Genomic DNA, 25,484 nt, shown 5'->3' with positions numbered 1-25,484 from the left:
CCACCAAATAATTTACCTGTAGTGATTAGACAGAAGGCTGGATAAGGCTGGCGATTCAAGCAAATAGAGGAGTAATGCAACCCTAGAGCGTGGAATGTATTCCCTGGGAATTCAGGAATGCAGTTGGGGCAGTGGATTGGTTCTGAGGTGGAAACACAGGAGTTTCTAGAACCTTAGAGTGAGGAATGAGTAGGGTCAATGATTGAGCTTGGTATCCAAGGATGTTATTAGGGGGGATTGCTTTCAACTATTCTTAGTTGAATAATTGACCATCTTACTGTTGACCATTATGGATGGTTTTAGTTTCACTTGTGTTGCTATAATAAAATACCTTGTTATGAAATAATTTATAAATAATAGAATCTATTTCTCACATTTCTGGAAGCTGAGAAGCCCAAGATTAAGGCACCAGTAGGTGCATTGCCAGATGAAGATTAGAACTGTGTGTCCTCATATGGCAGAATATGAAAAGACAAAAGAGCCAAACACTGTGTGAAACCTCTTAAATAAAGGTTTTAATTCAATTCATCATGGGTCCTCCTAAAAACGTACCTCTCATTAATCACTTCGTATAAACTTGCCTCACACTACTCATACTACTGCCTTTTAAATTAAAATTTAACATGAATTTTTGAGGGGATATAAACATTCAAACCTAGCATGTACTAAAGTTGAACAGTTATAATCTCTTCTAGTGGATTTAGGGATTGCCATTTGAAAACAGACTTGAGTTGGATTTTCAGCCTCCTGTATGGGTAGGTCTTGACCCATATTTTAGGAAATGTGATTTTTTTCCCCCTTGAATGCTACTGTTTTGACAGAATGCATACCAGTAACCAATAAGATGTTTAACTTCTTACAAAAAATGGTTTAATCTGGAGTTTGCTCTACTTCTCTGCCTTGGTTGGAACATAGCAGAGGGTAAGAAGATTCTATCCATAACAAATTCCAACTACAGATAGCAGCAGAAAGCAGTCCTGCCTTCTTAGAAATGTAGTCACTGCACATGAAGTGAGAAAGTGAAAATGCCTTGATATAAACATGACACATCCCGGGAAAACAACATCCAAGCATTGGTGCTTCAGCCTTTGAAATGGAACAGAATCCGCCCACATGAAGAGTAGTCTGTAATGGATGCATTCAGATATGAAGCACCGCAGAGTCAATGCACAATGACTGTAGAATTTCTTTGTAAGGTAATTTGTCATGTGGAAAAGAATTTATAGACACAATGCAGGAGGACTCTCTGTAGTGCATTTGGAACCTTTCTTCTATTTGTAGTATTCATGACATTAAAGTTAAATTCAATAGATTTTATGTGAATAAATTCTTTCTGAGACATTTTTCAAAGGGTCTATTCAATGAAGTATTGCTAATAGCCTCTTTATCATCCATCTAGGGCATAGATGAAGCACCATCGAGAGTAAAACGGCTTGCTCAAGGCTACCCTATTCATGTAAGCATAGGAGAACAAATGGAACTCTCATGATTCCCAACTGAGCTCTCATCCTTATCACTATTATTGTCCCTCTCTGTTTTTTCTCCCACAGTTTATGCTCACATATCCACCTTCGTTATTTGGGGTAATTTTAGATGACAAAAAGAAAAAATACTTTTTTAATATATTTATTTTCCCTGTAACTGCAATTTTTAATCCCTTCATTATTTTATTTGAAAACAAGTATTGAATGCTGTTAAATAACAGACATTGCTCCAGGTGTTTAGGAAACAAAGGTAAATAAGTAAGACAAAATCAGTCTAAGGCAATGGTTCTCATAGAACGGTTAAGGAGCCGCATTATTAGAATCAGCCTAAAACTTATTAGAAACATAAACTGTCGGGCCCCTAACTTCACCCAATTATTGGCATTCCATCAATTCTTCCAGGTAATTTTGAGCAAGACTTAGATCTGAGAATCACTGATCAAAAGACTGAACCACAATTAGTGTTCTAAATCATTGTATATAGTGAATAAGAGTTATGTATAAATTCCTGTTGGAGCAGACCAGAAGAGCCTAATTATTTAGACACTTAGTACAGAAAATAAATGCTAACCTAAAATGCACATATATCTTTGGCAACCCTCTTTTGCATAAAGCCTTTTATTGCTCCCTGTTGCATTTAGGATAAAGTCCAAGATCTCGAACATAATTATTAGAAGGTTTTTTCCTTTCCACTCCATCAACATTGGCAGCCATTATGGGAGTGAACCAGTGAGTGGAAGATTCTCTCTCTCTCTCTCTCTCCCTCTCTCTCTCTCTCTTTCTCTCTCTCTCTCTCTCCCCCTCTCCTTCCCCTCTTCCTCCCCCTCCCCCTCTCCCTATCTTCCTTTCCCTCTCTGTCTCTCACTTTTACTCCACTTTTTAAGTAAATAAATAAATAAACCTTTTTAGAAAATTATTTGGGATGTGGGCATTCCAAGTGGCATCTTTATTGTTCTGCCAAATGCTACACACACACACACACACACAGAGAGAGAGAGAGAGAGAGAGAGTACACAATAGAAGGATGCATCATGAAGAGTTAGAAACGAGTTTCCAGGGGTACACATTTGGTAAGCCAGGAACATGGCATCCCAAGTTGACAGAATGCCTGGTTCCAGTGCTGGCTCTAGTCATGGCTCCACTTTCAGTTAAGCTTCCTTCCAATGACCACCCTAGAAGGCAGCAGATGATGTCCCAAGTACGTGGGTTCCTGGAACCCTTGTGGAAGATCTGAATTGAGTTTCAGGTTCCTGGCTTTGGCCTGAAACAGCCCTGGCTATTGTAGGCATCTGGGGAGTGTACCAGTGGATGGAAAACCTATATTTGTCCCTTTGTCTTTGCCTCTCTTTCTCTGCTTTTCAAGTAAAATGAAATTAAATTTTAAAACAGAACTAGAAAAATTTTAAAGCTGATATTTGAAGGGTCTAAAAGGGAAATTTGTGCTAACAGAGCAGAAAATTTCTCTGTAGAAATGGAATTATGTGGACAAAAATCTGGAGGCCGAAGTTTGCATCCATAGTTCATGTGAATAAAAGGCAAGGTTGTGTGAGAGGTGTTGAGTTTCTGAGTCAGGCTGTCTCCTAAGAAAAATGAGTAATTGGTGAAAAGATTTAAGTTTAAAAAAAAAGTATGCATTGAATTTCACAAAATTTTATTTGGTTGTAGCTTGGAAAATCAAATGGATAAAATGAATACTTAACACAGGAAGATCCTATACAGGTTGTGTCCCTGATGGTAACCTAAAATAGAGGCACCAGTACTAAGAGAAGTGAGTAGACAGAAAAACATATTTAAAAGGAGGAAGAATTGACAGAACTTTGTGATAGATTGTAGGTGGGGGAACATTCCAGGGAGCAATAAGAGGTAACATCCTGGCTTCTAACACTAATAATTTTTACCTGGGAACCCAGAATCTGAGTGCTTTTTTTTTTTAAGAGAAAGATAGTGACTTATGGTTTTGACAGGTTGAAATCATAAAGCTGGTAGAACATCTTGGAGTAGATTTGGGCTCTTATGGTCAAAAAGAGATTTATAGATATCTTAAAGAAGATAACTATCAGGAATGAGATGTCTACCCTTTAAAAGTGTTTTTGGATAAACCTAAAGTATTATTATAGGTTAGCTCATTTTTAGTTTACTGTTAAACCTGAATGTTAAAATTCCCTGGCAACCATTAAAATATTAAATACATAGCTTGATATTATCATTTGTAGCTACTTTAACTGAGTTTCAAATGGCATAATTCCAGCCACTAAGATTACCTTAGGCCCCATTATCCATTATTGTGCTTCCCGTGGTTTCAGTTATCCATCGTCAACTGTCACATGAAGATATTAAATGGAAAATTCCAGAATAGTTTATAAGTTTGATGTGAGTAGTATAATGAAAGCTTATGCAGTCCTGCTCCATTTTACCCAGAATGTCAAGCATCCCTTTGTCTATTTCATCCATATTGGATATGTTACCTGCCCATTAGTCACTTACTGGCTCTGGGTGACCGAGGATATACCATGCGATTGTAGTGCTTGTGTTCAGGTAACACTTATTTTACTTAATGATGATCCCAAAGCATAAGAATAGAGATTCTGGCAATTTGGATATACCAAAGAGAAGCCATAAAGTGCCTCCTTTAGAAGAAGGTAAAAGTTCTCAACAAGGAAAAATATCATGGGCTGAGGTTGGTAAGATTTATGATAACAGCAAATATATCTCTGAAATTTAGACGGAAAAAGCTCTTCTTGTGCCTAATTTAAAAATAAAACTTTATCATACATACAGATAAATATGAAAAATGTAATAGAAAGGGTTTGTTACTTAGTATTCAGTTTCAGGCGTAAGCTGGTGGTCTAGGAATGTATGCCCTTGAGGGAAGGGAAGGTACTTTTGTACAGGTACAGTAAAAAATCTATCAAGATGACCACAATAAAAATAGAGTAGTTTGGTTACCCCTAATAAAAAAGGGTTAAATAATAAAAAATAAACCTAATAAAAAAAGCCAGGGTATATGGAGGAAATGTTCTCTTCAGCATGCATGATTGTCTGATGGTAACTGTCACACCACAGTCAGAATCACTACCTTGCACAAATGCCACCACAAACGTAGGCGAAAAGTACTTTTGCAAGTACATCTGCCCAGTAAGTAGGGGTTCAACCTCAGACTGGCCGTCACCCTCGTTACTGAACTTTGTATTAAGGATGATATCTCAACATATCTTATGTAATCTTCCTCATGTTGCCTTTAAAAACTTTCCTTCAATCCAACAGTTTTTTTTTTTTTTTCTTTAACAGGAAGAGTGGACAGTGAGAGAGAGAGACAGAGAGAAAGGTCTTCCTTTGCCACTGGTTCACCCTCTAATGGCCGCGGCGGCCGGCGCTGCGGTGGGTGCACCGCACTGATCCGGAGGCAGGAGCCAGGTACTTCTCCTGGTCTCCCATGGGGTGCAGGGTCCAATCACTTGGGCCATCCTCCACTGCACTCCCTGGCCACAGCAGAGAGCTGGCCTGGAAGAGGGGCAACCAGGACAGAATCCAGCACCCCGACCGGGACTAGAACCCGGTGTGCCTGCGCCCCAAGGCGGAGGATTAGCCTAGTGAGCCGCGACGCCGGCCATCAATCCAACAGTTTGAATTAACTCAGAGTTTATTATGGCACACTTATTCCAATGCAATTCTCGGCTAGTCCCAGTAAACAGCATTATTTTTTGGACAATATCTCTAATTGTTATTTAGATGAATAGTTCTAGCAAGTTCAGAGAGAAATACACAAATAATGTTTTTTTTAAAGATTTATTTATTTATTTGAAAGGCAGAGCCACAGAGAGGCAGAGACAGAGAAAGAGGTCCTCCATCCGCTGGTTCACTCCCCAAATGGCTGTAATGGCTGGAGCTGGGCCGATCTGAAGCCAGGAGTCTCCTCTGGGTCTCCTACATGAGTGCAGGGGCCCAAGGACTTGGGTTGTCTTCTACTGCTTTCCTAGACCATAGCATAGAGCTGGACCGGAAGTGGGACAGCTGGGACTTGAACTGGTGCCCATATGGGATGCTGGCACTGCAGGTGGCAGCTTTACTTGCTACGTCACAGCGCCAGCCCCACAAATAGTCTAATATTTCAGAATTCCTGGCTTCAAATCATATCACTGGAGATCATTGGTATAAATCATGCAATATCTTAATTCTAGAAGACTACTTTTCATGTTTTCGTTACTTGAAACATACTATTAGGGAATGATATTCTCACAATAAGAAGTATGCTCACATCTTAGATGCTAATTTTCTGTTTTCTTCTGCTTACTTTCACAAAGCCTTGCTTCCAGTTGGATCCATCCTCTCTCTCTTCAGCATATTACGTTAAGCAAAACAGTGAAGAAGCAGCCCATCACCATCAATGGGAAATATCATTGAGTCATCAGTCACATTGCAATTGACTTTGGTCAGCATTTGTTATATTAGCCTTTTTCTTTTATTAACTGGCTGACAATAAATGCTACTTTTAAATGCTGCAGTTGATTCTTTATTTTGTATCACTTGAATACAAGCGTACTGTCCTAGGTGTGGGTCAAGCCTTCGCCAGCTGGTAGGGATGAATCTGCACACTCCACTAGGCACTCAGGTGTCCATGGCCATGGACTAAGCCCCCCTGGAGAACACATCAGCATGTGTGATATCAAACAGTGAAACACGGATGCCTCAAGTAATCTCAGTCATAAGTACAATAAGTCTGGTGAAAATGATTTGACTCAAATCCCTGAACAAACTCTGTGCCACAGATAAATTCAATTGAAGCATGTGCTTTTCAGGTCCCAAATAAAAATTCATTGACACTACAGTAAAAAATAATACTCGAGGGACTTTCATGTTCTTCGGGCAGAGTCATTTAGATAAAAGCAACTCAAAGTGAAAAGCATAGCATCGAGAAAACACTATTGAATCTGACATCTATCTGGGTTTCATCAGAATCTTTCAAAGTCCTTTTTCATTGCTACATCAACCTGATACTCAGAAATGCAGCAGAGAAACAAGTAATATAATCACAGAGAATATTCTGAGGGCTATTAACAAAGCCGCTCAGGCACAGCAGCTGAAGAGAAACAGCTGTGGGTGCTGAAGCCCTTAATAAATTAACCCTCCCTTTGCTATTTACGTGTACTCTCTGCCTGTCATTATCCCTGTTGTGTCTGTCATTCGCACCTGGTATGAGGCTCGTATGGAGCAATCACATATCATTTCCATGCAGTCAAGAGCCATTGCATTGTAGATTCATTATTTCTAAATGCTGTCTTCCTTTGAGCTTAAAGAAAATTTGGGCACATAATTAGAGAACTTACTATGCTGAAATTTATTTACTTAAGATAAGCATAACTTTACATTTTCTTGAGTCTACGATTTTTTGCCTTAGTGATGCTTAATTAATCCTGCTCACTATCAAATATAGTTATGATTTAGGATGTCACTCAAGTGACTGCCTCTGCTTCAAACGAAAGCTGTCAATCACCTTAAATATATTTACTTTTCTCCATCATAATCTTAAGTTTCTTGAGGGAAAAAAAGGAAATTCTTCTGCTCTTTCGTCAAATCGTCTCCTCTAACAAGGCATTTACCTGGTCAAAGAGTTCCAAAGCTCTTTGGACCATGTGGAAGCTTTCAGCTCCACCACATGTAATTATATTTTCTTTTGTTTTTGTTTATCATTGGCAAATGCCTGTTGCTGCTGCGAATGTCTGATTGTTTCCCTGAAGGCCCTGATCTCCACCTAAATTTGTATTTGATCCAAAGTTCAAACAAATACAGAGGGAGAAGACCATCACCAAAGTCAGCAAGTCCATATAACAGACGGGAAATATTAACTCCTGCTATCCTCTCACAACACATGTTTATACCCTGGAACAATGCAAAAGACTTATTTTAGCATAAGCTTAAAGTAAGAACATCTGTTATTTAAACAAAGTGACCTGAGGACTGCATTATCTAGAAATAAATCTACACAAATCCCAATGTATGATTATAAATGTTTTGCCCATGTGTGTAACTATGGAAAACTGAAGTTAAGGCAAGGGTGGAAGCTTTGGATTTGTGCAGTTGAAATCCTTTCTAAAACAAATGAATATGCAGGACCTTATATATTTCTTAGACTCCCTTGTAGTAGGTTTATTGATATCATTTGCATTGCATCAAAGAGATGCTCTCTTATGCAAAACTTTGAGTCAGAATTGCTTTTATGGGAGCCACCTGAAGGCAGGAATCGTAGAAGAGGCAACTGATGCTGGACCCAATAGTTATGGGGAAGCTTCCCAGTTTAGAAGATACTGTACGACATTCCTACTCCTTTTGTTTGAGGAAACTTCCTGTTGAAAATGGGAACTTAGCCACTCTCAGTAACGTGGGAGACAGCGATTGAAGGCAATTTAGTGAAAACCAAGAATACTGTCTCACGTTCGTTACTACTGAGTCATATTTGTATTTGTTAAATACTGCATATCTCCCTACTCATTTACTGGAAGCAAATGGGGACATTTGATGGACTATTTATAATTCTACACATTGATGGATTATGGCTTAAAAACTAGGTTGGTTGCCTCTCTTTGTTGAGTGTTTCCTTTTTAATACAGAAGATTCTTGGATTGATGTAATCCCATTTGTTTATTTTTTGCTGTTATTTCATCTTCTTCTGGGGATTTTTCAAAGAAGTCTTTGCCTATGCCAGTGTCTTGCAGAGTTTCCCCAATGTTTTCCTCTAGTAATTTGATGGTATTGGGTTGCAGATTTATATCCTTGTAAGTGTGTGGATTTATTTCTGGTGTTTCTATTCTGTTCTATTGGTCTACATGTCTATTTTTGTGGCAGTACTAGGATGTTTTCATTAAAACTACCCTGCATTATGTCTTGAAATCTAGTAGGGTTATGCCTCTGGCTTTGCTTTTATTGTTTATGTCTTCTTTGGATATTCAGGGTCTCTTGTGTTTCTATATGAATTTTAGCATCATTTATCTAGCTCCGAGAATATCATTACTATTTTTGATAGGGATCACATTGAATCTGTAAATTGCTTTGAGTAGTATGGGCAATTTTGATGATATTAATTCTTTCAATCCACGAACATGGAAGATTCTTTCATTTTTTGTGTGTCTTTTATTTCTTTAATATTTTGTAAATTTCATTGTAGATATCTTTAACCTCCTTGGCCAAATTTATTCCAAGGTATTTAATTTTTTGTAGCTATTGTGAATGGTACTGACCTTACAAGTTATTTCTCAGCCATGGCATTATTTGTATATACAAAGGCTATTGATTTTTATTTGTTGATTTTATAACCTGCAAATTTTCCAAGCTTTCTTATGAGTTCCAATAGTCTCTTCATGGATTATTTGAGTTTCCCTATATAGGGAATCATGTTGTTGGCAAACAAGGATAATTTGACTTCTTCCTTTCCAATTTGTATCTTTCTGATTTCTTTTTCTTGACTAATTGTTTTCATTAAAGCTTCCAGAACTACACTTAATAGCAATAGTGAAAGTGGATGACCTCATCTGGTTTTGGATCAGAGTGGAAATACTTCTAGCTTTTCCCCATTCAATATGATGTCAGCTGTGGGTATTTCACATATTGCCTTCAATGTGTTAAGAGAAAATATTTGCAAACAATGCAACTAATAAAGGTTTAATATCTAGAATCTATTACGAGCTCAAGAAACTGAAAACAAAACAAACAACACAGTTAAGAAACAGAAACGACTTGAACATGCATTTTTCAAAGGATGAAATTCAAATGATCAACAGACATATGAAAAAAAATGCTCAGGATCACTAGCCATCAGGGAACTGAAAATAAAAAGCACAATGAGGTTTCATTTCAGCCCAGTTAGAATGGTTATCATACAGAAATCAAGAAACAATAATGCTAGCCAGGTTGTTGGCCAGGATGTAGACAAAAAGATACCTTAATACACTGTTAGTGGGAATGCAAACTAGTCTAGCCCTTGTGGAAGACAGTATGGAGATTCTTCAGATAGCTAAAAATAGATCTACCTTATAACCGAGCCATCCAACTCCTGGACAGTTACCCTCCAAAAATGAAATCAGCCTATGAAAGAATTATCTGTACCCCCATATTTATTACAGCTCAATTCACAATAGTGAAGATATGTAATCAACTCTGATGCTCATTAACCAATAAGTGGATAAAGAAAGTGTGATATATATACATGATGGAATATTACTCAGCCATAAAAAGAATGAAATGTTATTTTTACAACAAAATGGATGCTACTAGAAACCATTATACTTAGTGAAGAAAGCCAGTCTCCAAAAGACAAATACTATGTTTTCCCCGATCTGTGGTAACTAATAGAGTACCAAAAATGTGATGTATAGGAATGAAATTCACATTTTGAGATTCAATGATTGTTTACAGCCCTTGTCTCTACTGTTGAGGGACAGTGTTTGTTTCTTTTTATTATTTGTTGAATTCTTTATTTAGTGAAGGGCTAAGCTTATGGTTATAAAATAACCTAAAAGTATGTTATAAAAATTAAAAGTAAGACATGGAGGAAGAGGGAGCAGAGGGTAGGAAGTATCACAGTGCTCCTAAATCTGCACATATTAAGTACATGAAATTTGGTCACCTATATAAATAAAAAAAAATTTAATTAAAAAATAAATAAAACTTTGCTCTCTTTAGCAGCACATATACTAAAATTGGAATGATACAGAGAAGATTAGCCTGGCCCCTGCACAAGGGTGATATGTAAATTCATGAAGCATTCCATATTTTTAATGCAGCATTTCAACATTAGAATATGAAGATGAAGAGGTTGATGAAATGCCAGAAATGGAATTCAAAAAAGTAATCATAGGATTACTCAAAAGAAGTCAAAAGTAAAAATCAAAAGCTAAAGAATACCATACATGACAAGAATGAAAATTTTTCCCATGAAACTGAGAATTTAAAGTGAAAACAAAAGGAAATATTAGAAATGAAGAACTCAATAGATCGAATAAAAAATGCAGTATAAAGCTTTAACAGCAGTCTTGGCAAGGCAGAAGAAAGAATATCCAAACTGAAAAATAAGCCTTTGGAAATCCTACAGTCAGTCAAAAATAAAAAAAGAAGAAAATAGAAAACTTTAAAAAATCAATGTTGGAGATTTATGGGATACTATCAAATGACCCAACATATGGGTCTTTGGAGTTTCTGAAGATGTGGAAAGAGAGAAAGAACTAGAAGGCATATTTAGTGAAATAATCACAGAAAACTTCCCCAACTTGGAGAAAGAATGGGTTGGCCAAGTGGAGGAAGTACATAGAACTCCTAACAGACATGTCCAGAAAAGATCTTCACCACGGCAAATGGTAGTCAAACTCTCCTCAGTAAAACATAAAGAAAAGATTCTAAAATATGGATTAGAGAAATACCAGATTACTTTCAGAATATCTCCAATTATACTCACAGCTGACTTCTCATCAGAAACCCTATAGCTAGAAGGGAATGGCAAGATATAGTCCAAGTCTTAAAAGAAAAAAACTGTCAATCCAGAATACTGTACCCTGAAAAGCTCTCATTTATAAAGGAATGTGAAATAAAGACTTCTATAACAAACAAAGATTGGAAGAATTTGTCACCATTTGTCCAACCTTACCCAAGATGCTTAAGAATGTGCCACACACTAAAACATAGAAAGATAGCAATCATTATGAAAGAGAGAGAAGGCAGAAAATCTCTCAGTAGTACAAAAGCAATTCAAAGTAAACAATAGCAATATTTATGGAAAAATGGCAGGGCTATGTCATTACTTATCAATAGTCACCTTGAATGTAAATGGCCTCAACTCTGCAGTTAAAAGATACAGACTGACTGAATGGATTGAAACACAAGCCCCATCTATTTGCTGCCTTCCAGATACATATCTCACCAACAAAGAATCATGCAGACTGAAAGTGAAAGGATGAGCTCTCTGCTATGGACTGGGAAAGCAGTAGAAAATGGCCCAAGTCCTTGGGCCCTTGCATCCTCATGGGAGACCCAGAAGAAGTTCCTGGATCCTGGCTTTAGATCAACACAACTCTGGCCATTGAGGCCAACTGGGGAGTGAACCAGCAGATTGAAGGCACCCCCTCTTTCTCTCTCTGTCTCTCTTCTCTCTGTGTAACTCTGACCTTCAAGTAAATAAATAAATCTTCAATTAAAAAATGTGTACGTGGCTGTGAATATAGTTGGACACGTTTACCGAAAAAAAAAAAAAAAAAGTGAAAGCATGGAAAAAAATATTCCATGATAGCAGAAACCAAAAAAGAGCTGGTGTTGCCATCCTAATATCAGACAAAATAGACTTTAACATAAAACTGTTAAGAGAGAGGAAGAAGGGCACTATAATGATTAAGGGAGCAATTCAACAGGGAGATGTGACTATAATAAATTTCTATGCACCAAATTTCAAGGTACCTGGCTATTTAAAAGAACTACTAATATATCAAAAGGGAGACATAACTCCAATACAATAGTAATGGGGGACATCAATACCCCACTTTCAGCGATAGACATATCAATGAGACAGAAAATCAGCAAGGAAATAACAGAGTTCATTGGCACTGTAGAACAAATGGACCTAATGGTTACAGAGTTTCATCCCACAGTGGCATAGAACTTTCTCAAGGATAGACCAAGTGCTAGGCTATAAATCAAGTCTCAGCAAATTAAAAAAATGAAATATCATGCATGTTCTCAGATCACAATGGAATAAAGCTGGATTTCAGCAACTCAAGGATCTCTAGATCATATGGTAACACATGGAGTATGAACAACACACTTCTGAATGAATAGTGGGTCATAGAAGAAATCAAAAGAGAAATGAAAAAATCTCTAGAAACAAATGAAACTGACAATACATCATATCAAAATTTATGGGATACAACACAAACAGTGTTAAGAGGAAAGTTTATAATAATCTGTGCCTACATGAAGAAATTGGAAAGGTACCAAAAAATGAGCTATCAATACATCTCAAGGACTTAGAAAAACAACATAGTAAACCCAAAATTAATAAGAGAAAACAAATAATTAAAATTAGAGAGTAAACAAAATTAGAACAAAAAATACAGGAAATCAGTGAAATGGGGAGCTAATTTTTTTTGACAGGCAGAGTGGACAGTGAGAGAGAGAGAGACAGAGAGAAAGGTCTTCCAATTGCCGTTGGTTCACCCTCCAATGGCCACAGCCGCCAGCGCGCTGTGGCCAGCACACCGCGCTGATCCAATGGCAGAGCCAGGTGCTTCTCCTGGTCTCCCATGGGGTGCAGGGCCCAAGCACTTGGGCCATCCTCCACTGCGCTCCCTGGCCACAGCAGAGAGCTGACCTGGAAGAGGGGCAACCGGGACAGAATCCGGCGCCCCGACCGGGACTAGAACCCGGTGTGCCGGTGCCGCAAGGCAGAGGATTAGCCTATTGAGCCAAGGCGCCGGCCCAGGGAGCTAATTTTTTGAAAAAATAAATAAAATTTATATACCATTGGTACAACTAACCAAAAGAAAGAGGGAGAAGACCCAAATCAATAAAATCAGATGAAAAAGTAAATGTAACAACAGATACTACAAAAATAAAAAGAATCATCATAAATTACAACAAAGAGCTATATACCAACAAAATATAAAACCTACAAGAAATGAACAGATTCCTAGGCACATACAATCTACTGAAATTGGGTCATGAAGACATAGAAAACCTAAACACACCAATAGCCAAGATGGAAATCAAATCAGTAAAAAAGAACATTCCAAGAAAGAAAAGCCAAGGACCAGATGGCTTCTTCTGAATTCTACCAGACATTTAAAGAAGAATTAATGGCTGGTGCTGTGGCTCACTGGGCTAATCCTCCGCCTGTGGTGCTGGCACACCGGGTTCTAGTCCCAGTTGGGGCGTCTGATTCTGTCCCAATTGCTCCTCTTCCAGCCCAGCTCTCTGCTGTGGCCCAAGAAGGCAGTGGAGGATGGCCCAAGTGCTTGGGCCCTGCACCCTCATGGGAGACCAGGAGGAAGCACCTGGCTCCTGGCTTCGGATCAGTGCAGCACACCAACTGCAGCACGCCAGCCGTAGCGACCATTTAGGGGGTGAACCAATGGAAAAGGAAGATCTTTCTCTCTCTCTCTCTCTCTCACTGTCTAACTCTGCCTGTCAAAAAAAAAAAAAAAGACATTTAAAGAAGAATTAATTCTAATTCTTCTCAAGCTATTCAGAACAATTGAAAGGGATGGAAACATCTCAAATTTCTTATATTAAGCCAGCATTACCTTAATTTCTAAGCCAGAAAAAGATGCAACAGAGAAAGAGACCTATAGACCAATATCCCTCATGCAAAAATCCTCAACAAAATACAAGCCAATCGAATCCAACAACAGATCAGAAAGATGTTTCACCAGGACTAAATGGGATTTATCTCTGGTATGCAGGGATGGCTCAACATTTGCAAATCAAGCAATGTGATACATCATATTAGCAAACTAAAGAAAAAAAAACAAATGAGTATCTCAGTAGATGCAGAGAAAGCCATTTGATAAAACACAGCATGCATTCATGGTGAAAACTCTAAAAAACTGTGTATAGAATGAACATTCCTCAACACAATCAAGGCAATTTATGACAAATGCACGGTTAACATCCTATCAAATGTGGAAAAGTGGGAAGCATTCCCCCTAAGATCCAGAATAGGACAAGGATGCCAACTCTCATCATTGCTATTTAATATAGTACTAGAAGTTTTAGCCAGAGCCATTAGGCAAGAAAAAGAAATCAAAGGCATAAAAACTGGAGAGGAGGAAATCAAACTATTCCTATTTGCAGATGACTTGATCCTTTATACAGGGAATCCAAAAAACTCTACTGAGAGACTATTGGAACTTATAAAATTAATTTGGTAAAGTGGCAGGATATAAAATCAACACAGAAAAACCAATAGCCTTTGCATATACAGGCAAGGTCATGGCTGAGAAAGAACTTTGAAAATAGGTCCTATTCATGATAGATCCAAAAAGAATCAAATCCCTTGGAATAAATTTAACCAAGGATGTCAAAGATCTCTTTGAAGAAAATTACAAAACACTAAAGCAAGAAATAGAAATATGTAAAAAATGGAAAAATCTTCCATGTCCATATATCAGAAGAATCAATATCATCAATATATCCATACTACCAAAAGTGATTTAAAGATTAAATGTGATCTCTATCAAAATACCAATGGCATTATTTGCAGATCTAGAAAAAATGATGCTAAAATTTATATGGAAACACATGAGACTCTGAATAGCTAAAACAATCTTATACAACAAAAACAAAGCTGTAAGCATGACAATATCTGATTTCAAGACATACTACAGGGAAGTTATAATCATAACAGCCTGGTACTGCCACAAAAACTGACTTCTAGACCAATGGGATAGCATAGAAACTCCAGAAATTAATCCATATATGCACAACAAACTTATTTTTGACAAGGGAGCTAAAATCAATCCCTGGAGTGAGGACAGTCTCTAACAAATGATGCTGGGGAAACTGGATCTCAATGTGTGTAAGTATGAAATTAGACACTTACCATACACCTTTCACAAAAATCCACTCAAAATATTATCAAAGACCTAAATCTATGACCTGATACCATCAAATCATTAGAGAACAATGGGGAAACTCTGTAAGACATTGATATAGGCAACGACTTCTTGGAAAATACCCAAGAAGCACAGGCTATCAAAGCCCAAACTGACAAATGGATTACATCAAGCAGAGAAGCTTCTGCAATGCAAAAGAAACACTTAGGGAGAAAACATTTTCTAACTATGCAACTGATAAAGGGTTAACATCCAGAATCTATAAAGAGCTCAAGAAATTCAACAACAACAAAACAGACAATCCAATTAATAAAGGGACAAAGGACTTAAACAGGCATTTTCAACAGAGGAAATTTAAATTACCAACAGACACTTGAAAAAATGCTCAGGATCACTAGCCACCAGGCAAATAAATGCAAATCAAAACCACAATGAGGGCTCACCTCACTCCAGTTAAAATGGTCCACATACAGAAATCAACAAATGACAAACACTGGCAAGGATGTGGGGGAAAAGGTACCCCAATCTGCTGTTGGTGGGAATAGAAACTGATAAAGTTGCTGTGGAAGATGGTATGGAGAAACCTCAGAGATCTGAATGTAGACCTACCATATGATCCAGCCATCCCACTCCTGAGAATTTACTCAGACCAAAAGAAATCAGTATATGAAAGAGTTATCTGTACCTCTATGTTTATTGCAACTAAGATATGTAATCAACCCAGATGTCCACCAATTGGTGACTGGATAAAGAAATTATGGTATGTATGTATGTATGTGTGTATATATATATATATGGATAAAGAAATCATGGTGTGTGTATATATATATATATGCACACACACACACTATAGAGTACTACTCAGGTATAAAAATAAAAAAGGAAGTACTGTCATTTGCAACAAAATGGTCACAACTGGAAACCATGCTATTTAGCTAAATAAGTCAGTCCCCAAAAGACAGATATCCTATGTTTTCCCTGATCAGAAGTAACAAGTAGAGCACCTGAAATATAACATATTGAAGTGACATAGACATTTTGAGAATCAGTGATGGGTTATAGCCTTTGTCTCTTTTGTTAAGGAACAATATTTTGTCTTGGTTTGTTTTCTCATCATGTTTGTTGAACTCTTTTACTTAAGATAATGTTAACTATGTGATCATTAAGTGTACTTCAAAAATATCATTATAAAAATTAATAGTGGGAATCTGAAAGAAAGGGGGAGGAAGGGTTGTAGCGTGAGTGGGAGGGAGCGTGGGGGGAAAGTGCCACTATGTTCCTATAATGGTATAAAGGAAGTATATGAATCTTGTATAACTTATATAAAGTATGTAATAAAAATAAATAAAACAATGTTTTAAAAGTTTAATAAACAATTATTCTGTGTATTTATTTTGAGAATAAAAGTACATAGTACCATTAAAAACTAGGTTGTTATATTGTGCCTGTGCTGTGCTTATTCTTCTATGTTCTCTTATTCTGAACAGAAAACAAGGCCTGGTTTGTAATTAGGGTGACAAACCACTTAATTTTCCAAGGATTTCTCATATTTTAAAACTTAAAGCCCACTTTTCATTTATAACCACCATCTTCAAGTGACTTTCCAAAATAATGAACACGAAGAGAGAATTATGTGTTTAAATATGTGTTTTCCAGGCCATTGGCCAAATACATGTGAATCTACAAGAAAATTGACATTGTAGATATCAAGGAAATGCATACTATTCAAAAATGAGCATCCCATCTATGTTACTTTGGCAAAACCACAAGAGTCTACAGTGTATTCAGGTGCTATTGACCATGTTGCAAACAAACAAGTTCAGGGTGAGAGAACTGGTGTGTATATTGACCATACAGAGCACTCTATGAGCTGAAACAGCTTCCTCAAACATGTGAGGAAAACAATCAGAGAAAGAAGGAAACCAAAAAGAGAGGTAGGTGGGCTCAACTGAAGCACCAGCGTGCTGCATCTAAAGAAGCTTACTTTGTGAGAACCACTGAAAGGAGCTGGAGCTGCTGAATCCATTCCATGTGAATTCAGGGCATGATGAGAGTAAAAATAATAGAAGACTTCTGGACTGTGAAAAAATAAAACAAAATACCTGTATCACATCCTAGGAAACTTTTTAGTTCCAGACAAATAGGGTTGTTTGGTCACACTATGTGCACCCTCTCTTCTCAGCCTATGTTCCCCCTCTTACCTGCACAAATAGTTTTTATACTTTAGACATCCACTCCTATTGACTTTTCTCTAGCTACTGGTCTTTTCACAGAGCCAACACCTGTCAACTTTGTCTTCTAATAAGCCATATTCATGTGGGCAGTGATTTGCTCTTTATTTCTTCTCACAGAGGACTAAACAGCCCAGCCCAGCCCAGCCTTGAGTGCCTGGTTTTCCCTTGGGGCACAAATGAAACCAAACAGCACCCAAAACAGAATTAACTGAGGACAAGCATAGTACATACTTCTGGTATCATGGCAACCAATGCTGGCTGTTTTGAAGCTCCTTATTAGTGCAAAAATGATTTTGCATACATCTACTTGCGAACAAGGCTAGAAACTCCCAGCTTCTCATAAGCCTGATTTTCTTATAGAATATTTCCCCTGTTTAGAAGCCTTTATGATTCAAAGGGATTTGCAGATAGAACACAAATAATATGAAATTACTTCCAAAGCCTTTCTAAATGGCTGAGAGAGCCCCTTCATCCTGAGCTAAACAATCTTAGATTATTTCTTATTCCTTTTGAGATGGGCCTCGGTATCTTAATTTTTATCCTAGGTTCTTGCCCCCACAGATAAGAAATCAAAATAGAGCCATCAATATATAGTGCTGAAGTGATAGCAAGATTTATTTGACAGACAGAGGAGGAGAACAGATATCTGATGTGGCATAGGCATGCAGTTAGATGGGTCTGCTGAGCTGGAAGTACGTGCAAGCCACCCCTCACTGTATGTAATGCTACCCTCCTATTGTAAACCCAACACCCCCTTTTCTGAGATGCATCACCTTCATCGGGGAACTATGGGGGGAGATGCCATGAAAATATGGATATTGAACTCCATGTGGAGTTGTTATATATTCCCAGGTAGTTTCATGCCTGGAGAGGCACCACCCACAAATTTCATAAAGGAGGCCAGCAACTGGGAGGTGTTTTTCCTCTGCAGACCACAGCTGGAGGTGCTGCTTGGTGCTCGCTATTTCCCTTCCCCCAGCCCTCCTTCTTTCAGGCTGTCTTCTGTCCCACCGCCCACTCGCGATGGGTATTTTCCTGTGTGGTGCGACCCATGATCATGTGTGTTTCTATATTCACTCTCTTGCATTTTGAATATAATTGGTTATCATGTTGCATACCTATTACATGTCTGCACTTACCATGCTTATCTGTGTGCAATACAGGAGCCTGGAGTGAAATTAATATACCTCATCCCATACCCATCATATTGATGAGCCAGCCAGGCATTTGACAAAGCTAGACTATGACCCCCGGAAGCACAGTGGGTGAGTTTCAACTCTGTCTTAGCTACACATGGGGTTTGTGGCTGCTTCCAGAATCTCTCTCTGCCTTTCACTGTCTCTGAGTTATGGAAAGGTCTTTTAACATGAAAACCTGCTTGCCTTTGTTCTTAATGCTAATAGCTGCAGGACAACAGCATCAGTAGGCTGTTAATATTAAGGGAGTTCTACCCCATTGGCCCAACTAACTAAAAAAAGAAGAGAAAAGACCCAAATCAATAAAATCAGAGATGAAAAAGGAAACGTAACAACAGACACCACAGAAATAAAAAGAATCATCAGAAATTACTACAAGGACCTGTATGCCAGCAAACAGGAAAACCTATCAGAAATGGATAGATTCCTGGACACATGCAATCTACCAAAATTGAACCATGAAGACATCGAAAACCTAAATAGACCCATAACTGAAACAGAAATTGAAACAGTAATAAAGGCCCTCCCAACAAAGAAAAGCCCAGGACCAGATGGATTCACTGTTGAATTCTACCAGACATTTAAAGAAGAACTAATCCCATTTCTTCTCAAACTATTCAGAACAATCGAAAAAGAGGGAATCCTCCCAAATTCTTTCTATGAAGCCAGCATCACCTTAATCCCTAAGCCAGAGAAAGATGCAGCACTGAAAGAAAATTACAGACCAATATCCCTGATGAACATAGACGCAAAAATCCTCAATAAAATTCTGGCCAATAGAATACAACAACACATCAGGAAAATCATCCACCCAGACCAAGTGGGATTCATCCCTGGTATGCAGGGATGGTTCAACATTCGCAAATCAATCAATGTGATTCACCACATTAACAGACTGCAGAAGAAAAACCATATGATTATCTCAATTGATGCAGAGAAAGCATTTGATAAAATTCAACACCCTTTCATGATGAAAACTCTAAGCAAATTGGGTATAGAAGGAACATTCCTCAATATAATCAAAGCAATTTATAAAAAACCCACAGCCAACATCCTATTGAATGGGGAAAAGTTGGAAGCATTTCCACTGAAATCTGGCACCAGGCAGGGATGCCCACTCTCACCACTGCTATTTAACATAGTTCTGGAAGTTTTAGCCAGAGCCATCAGACAAGAAAAAGAAATCAAAGGAATACAAATTAAGAAGGAAGAAGTCAAACTATCCCTCTTTGCAGACGACATGATTCTGTACTTAGAGGATCCAAAGAACTCTACTAAGAGACTATTGGAACTCATAGAGGAGTTTGGCAAAGTGGCAGGATATAAAATCAATGCACAAAAATCAACAGCCTTTGTATACACAAGCAATGCCATGACTGAGAAAGAACTGCTAAGATCAATCCCATTCACAATAGCTACAAAAACAATCAAATACCTTGGAATAAACTTAACCAAGGACGTTCAAGATCTCTACGATGAAAATTACAAAACCTTAAAGAAAGAAATAGAAGAGGATACCAAAAAATGGAAAAATCTTCCATGCTCATGGATTGGAAGAATCAACATCATCAAAATGTCCATTCTCCCAAAAGCAATTTATAGATTCAATGCAATCCCAATCAAGATACCAAAGACATTCTTCGCAGATCTAGAAAAAATGATGCTGAAATTCATATGGAGGCACAAGAGACCTCGAATAGCTAAAGCAATCTTGTACAACAAAAACAAAGCCGGAGGCATCACAATACCAGACTTCAGGACATACTACAGGGCAGTTGTAATCAAAACAGCATGGTACTGGTACAGAAACAGATGGATAGACCAATGGAACAGAATTGAAACACCAGAAATCAACCCAAACATCTACAGCCAACTTATATTTGATCAAGGATCTAAAACTAATTCCTGGAGCAAGGACAGTCTATTCAATAAATGGTGCTGGGAAAACTGGATTTCCACGTGCAGAAGCATGAAGCAAGACCCCTACCTTACACCTTACACAAAAATCCACTCAACGTGGATTAAAGACCTAAATCTACGTCCTGACACCATGAAGTTATCAGAGAACATTGGAGAAACCCTTCAAGATATTGGCACAGGCAAAGAATTTCTGGAAAAGACCCAGGAGGCACAGACAGTCAAAGCCAAAATCAACTATTGGGATTGCATCAAATTGAGAAGTTTCTGTACTGCAAAAGAAACAGTCAGGAGAGTGAAGAGACAACCGACAGAATGGGAAAAAATATTTGCAAACTATGCAACAGATAAAGGGTTAATAACCAGAATCTACAAAGAGATCAAGAAACTCCACAAAAACAAAACCAACAACCCACTTAAGAGATGGGCCAAGGACTTCAATAGACATTTTTCAAAAGAGGAAATCCAAATGGCCAACAGGCACATGAAAAAATGTTCAAGGTCACTAGCAATCAGGGAAATGCAAATCAAAACCACAATGAGGTTTCACCTCACCCCGGTTAGAGTGGCTCACATACAGAAATCTACCAACAACAGATGCTGGCGAGGATGTGGGGAAAAAGGGACACTAACCCACTGTTGGTGGGAATGCAAACTGGTCAAGCCACTATGGAAATCAGTCTGGAGATTCCTCAGAAACCTGAATATAACCCTACCGTTCGACCCAGCCATCCCACTCCTTGGAATTTACCCAAAGGAGATTAAATTGATAAACAAAAAAGCGGTCTGCACCCTAATGTTTATTGCAGCCCAATTCACAATAGCCAAGACCTGGAACCAACCTAAATGCCCATCAACGGTAGACTGGATAAAGAAATTATGGGATATGTATTCTTTAGAGTACTATACCGCAGTAAGAAACAACGAAATCCAGTCATTTGCAACAAAATGGAGGAATCTGGAACACATCATGCTGAGTGAAGTAAGCCAGTCCCAAAGGGACAAATACCATATGTTCTCCCTGATCGGTGACAACTGACTGAACACCAAAGGGGAAACCTCCTGAAGTGAAGTGGACACTATGGGAAATGGTGACTTGATCAGCATAGCCCTGACTGCTGATGGACAACTTAATACATTATCCCTCATAGTATTTTTTTTTTGTCTGTTCTACTTGATATGACTGGTTTAATTCTGTAATTATCACACAGTTATTCTTGAGTGTTGAAAATTAACTGAAGTGTGATCCCTGTTGAACGTAAGAGTGGGAATAAGAGAGGGAAGAGATGTGTAATTTGGGGCATGCTCGGGCCGACTTGCCCCAATTGGTAGAGTTGGAAACATACCAGGGGATTCCAATTCAATCCCATCAAGGTGCCATGTGCCAATGCCATCTCGCTATTCCAGGTGATCAATTTCAGTTCACAATTGATCATAATGAAAGGACTGAGAGTCAAGGGGAGCACATGGGCAAGTCTAGTATCTGCTGACACCAACCGATAGAATGGATAAAGGGGAGAGTGGTCCAGCATGGGAAGTGAGATGCTCAGCAGACTCATAGAATGGCGGATGTCCTAAATAGCACTCTGGCCTCAGAATCAGCCCTGAAGGCACTCGGATCTGGCTGAAAAGCCCATGAGAGTATTTCAGGCATGGAAAGCCAAGACACTCTGGCAAAAAGATCTCTGTGAGTGAGATCCCAGTGGAAAGAACAGGTCTTCAAAGAGGGAGGTGCCTTTCTCTGAAGGGAGGAGAGAACCTCCACTTTGACTATGACCGTGTCTAAACAAGATAAGAGTCGGAGAACTCAGGGGGCTTCCATAGCCTTGGAAACTCATAACTGGTGCATAGGGAGATTACTGATGCCATAAACAGGAGTGTCAATTTGTGAAGTCAACGGCAGGAGTCACTGTGCACTTACTCCTCATGTAGGATCTCTGTCCTTAACGTGCTGTACACTGAGGCTTAATGCTATAACGAGTACTCAAACAGTATATTTCACTTTGTGTTTCTATGGGGGTGCAAACGATTGAAATCTTTACTTAATGTACACTAAACTGATCTTCTGTAAAGAAAAAAAAAATTATCAATTCCCAACTTGACTCTCACTGGGATTAAACATGACAATAGGTCTGAAAAAAAAAAATATTAAGGGAGTTCTGACAGAAAAGCAGGAAGAGAACAGGCCAGCTCTTGGCCATCTGCTGATAATTCATGAGTGGCTACAATTTGGTCGCGATGTGTTCCTGGAGTTAATCTGCATTGTGAAACAGGTCAGTTTCTAGCACTGAGCTCTTGCAGAAGGATTCTATATAGCTGATCAATTTTGTTTTAGGTTCTGACTCAAATCAGACTTGTGACTTCCAATTGACCCTTTTGTCTACTGGGAGGGAAGAAGTGGTCAAATTGCTTTTGTTGCTTAGTTACCACCAGGAGGCAGAATCTCCAACTAGGTGGAGGTCTGACATCTGCCTGTGGAAATTAAGACTTTCACTTTGCCAGAAGATATACGTGTACCCAGCCCCATTATGGAGCCCTCCATTCCCAGTCATGCACTACCTGCCATGCTAGTTGTGCTGTAGCTTTTCAGCTCAATGCAGGCACCAATCTTGAGCATAGTCTCCAGGCATGGGGTTCAATGCCTCCTAGGGTCAAACGTCCTAGGTGCAATAGCGAAAGCACCCAAAAATATTCATGGCACTGGAGTTCAGGGTTCAAACCAAGCTCTAAAAGCTGTCTTCAGCTTCAAACACACTTTTGAAGGCTGTTGTCACCCTGTGGCATAGACTCCAGGTGTGAGGTTCAATGTTCCTTCGAGGTTGAAAGCCCCAGCAGAGCTGAGCCACCTCACAAAAATATTTGGTACACTCTGGAATAGCTCTGAGTAGAGTATCTCATGCACAAATCAAGCTTCCACTGATGTACTAGAACCTTAGTGATGGCAGGACTCTAGATATCTTAGATGCAATTATTTATATAATTATGTTATGATTATTATATTATTTATAACATGTATAAAATTTGGGGCATTGTGTAATGGTAACAGCACAGATCTAAATCAACCTGAAGAGAGCCCCAAAGTAGGCTGAAACAGTGAGCCCCACTTTGTGGCCCATAAAGATCTTGGAATGACAAATTTCATCTCATTCAAGGGATTCAAGTCACATATCGAAGAATAACCGGGCTGTTGGAAAGCCAGTCGTACTTATGTCTTCCCAGGTTGTAGAGAGAATTTTCAGCCATGGGTGACTCTGTATTCACCCTTATGGACTCACTTCCAAGGATATAGTTTAAAAAACTTGCCATAGTATCTTAAATTCCCATAAGCCTGATGGTAAAAATAGTATCTCAGTTACTTAATGGTGCATACAGGGCTAAAGAGGAAAGGGTACTCCTGCACATGAAGCAGTACAGACAACAGGCTCATATAATGTCAATGGCTGCAACTGGCACCCAGCGACCTCAGAATCAATGCAGGTGGCACTATGGTCTGTCCAAAAAGCCAACAAGAGAGTGCTTCAGGTGTGGAAAGCTGAGACAATGGCATAGGAGGTGTCCCGCCATGAAGGACCTCCCATGGTCTACACCCCCAATGCAAGACAAGTAGTCTTTAAAAGATGGAATGTCCCCTCCTCCAACTTGTACTTTGTTCCTGGCCTTGTCTGAAATCTCCTGGGGCTTGAGAATTCAGGAGGCTTCCACATCTTAGACAACACTTATCAAGAGCCCTGGATGATTACTGACATCATAGGTGAGAGTATTAATTTGCTTAATTGACAGCAGGAGTCAGTGTGTGCTAACATCCCACACAGGACCCCTATTTTCAAAAAGCTATAGAATTATGGAAATTGATGGTAAATCTCACTCCCAAAGATTTACTTTGCCTTTAGTTTGTCAAATAAAGGATATTCTTATCTCATACTACTTTTTGGTGATGGTTAAATGACTAACTCCTTTACTTGACAGAGATTTGCTCTCATCCCTGGGCTCTTCTCTCAGGTTAATTACTCATAAGCGTAAGTCACTTACAATCATGTCAGGGAACACGGAGGCAGCCCACAGCTGGATGATCTTCCTACTGAAATAAAAGAGTAGATCTTAAGCCTGGGATCAGGGAATATCTGGATGAGCCACGCATGTTGAGCCTATCAGAGTCCTCTTACAAGATAAGACTACATTTCCTCATCAGCATCAGTAGCAGGTGCATTCTAGTAGGCTTGACCTACAAGATGAATCTCTAAAAATTCCAGGTACCCAGTATTTTACTGATGACAGTAGTTTTATGAATGAAGAAGTTAGGTAGGTAATGCAGCCTTACAACTAGGAGAAGGTTAGAGTCAATATTCACATAGACTCCAAATGGGCTTTCCTTGCATAACATGCACATACAGCAAAGAGTCTTAGAGAGAAAGAGTCCTATTGACTGCAAAGAATCAGCCCATCAAATACGAGAATGAGATAGGAACTTTCCTTCAAGCAGCGCTGGAGACTCTAGAAGTGGCTGCCAAACACCACAAGGGACACCAGAAGGAAGGTAACAATCAGCCAAGGAAATGCACTAGGAGATAAGGAGAAAAAGCAGCTGCTGCACAGGAGATTTTAATAACAGCTCAATACCTTAATTTAGCAAGGGGTTACTAAAACTCCTCAAGACACTGAGTCAGATAGAACGGGCTCTGCAATGAGGTTACACTAAAGGTGCCAATGAGTGGTGGACTTTAAATCATAAGACCATGCTTCCCGTGTCCTCTCAGTGGGAAACTATGAAGGAAATGCAGGAATCTTCCCATTTAGGAAGAGGAATTTTAATACAATAGTTTCTTGATTATTTGGAAGGAAAGGATTATATACTGTCATAAGGAAGTATCTCAGTGCTAACACTTTTGTTTAGAAAACAACCCTACCTGGTCACATCAGGTTATGGCCTAATTCACTCCTGTACAAAGGAGAGGAACATATCCAGGTGAAGACTGGCTAATATACTACACTAACATGCCCTCAACAAATAATTGCAAGTATCTACAAGTTTTTTTTAAAACTTTCACATGATGGATAGGAGCTTTTCCT

The 25,484-nt window shown here is 38.7% G+C and overlaps 1 non-coding gene and 1 pseudogene across 1 annotated transcript; both read left to right on the top strand.

Moving 5' to 3' along the window:
- Positions 1-25,484, top strand: part of LOC127490925 (large ribosomal subunit protein eL43 pseudogene) — an 86,336-nt pseudogene that overhangs the window by 23,340 nt on the left and 37,512 nt on the right.
- On the top strand, positions 10,145-10,251 carry LOC127491279 (U6 spliceosomal RNA). The gene has a single exon (XR_007919850.1). It is a non-coding gene; the product is annotated as a U6 spliceosomal RNA (small nuclear RNA).

Source organism: Oryctolagus cuniculus, chromosome 11, assembly GCF_051225735.1.
Source record: "Oryctolagus cuniculus isolate XC-2025 breed Fujian yellow rabbit chromosome 11, ASM5122573v1, whole genome shotgun sequence".
NCBI classification, from domain to species: Eukaryota; Metazoa; Chordata; class Mammalia; order Lagomorpha; family Leporidae; genus Oryctolagus; species Oryctolagus cuniculus.
The sequence above is the reverse complement of the archived record's forward strand: the minus strand, read 5'-3'. Positions and strand labels throughout refer to the sequence as shown.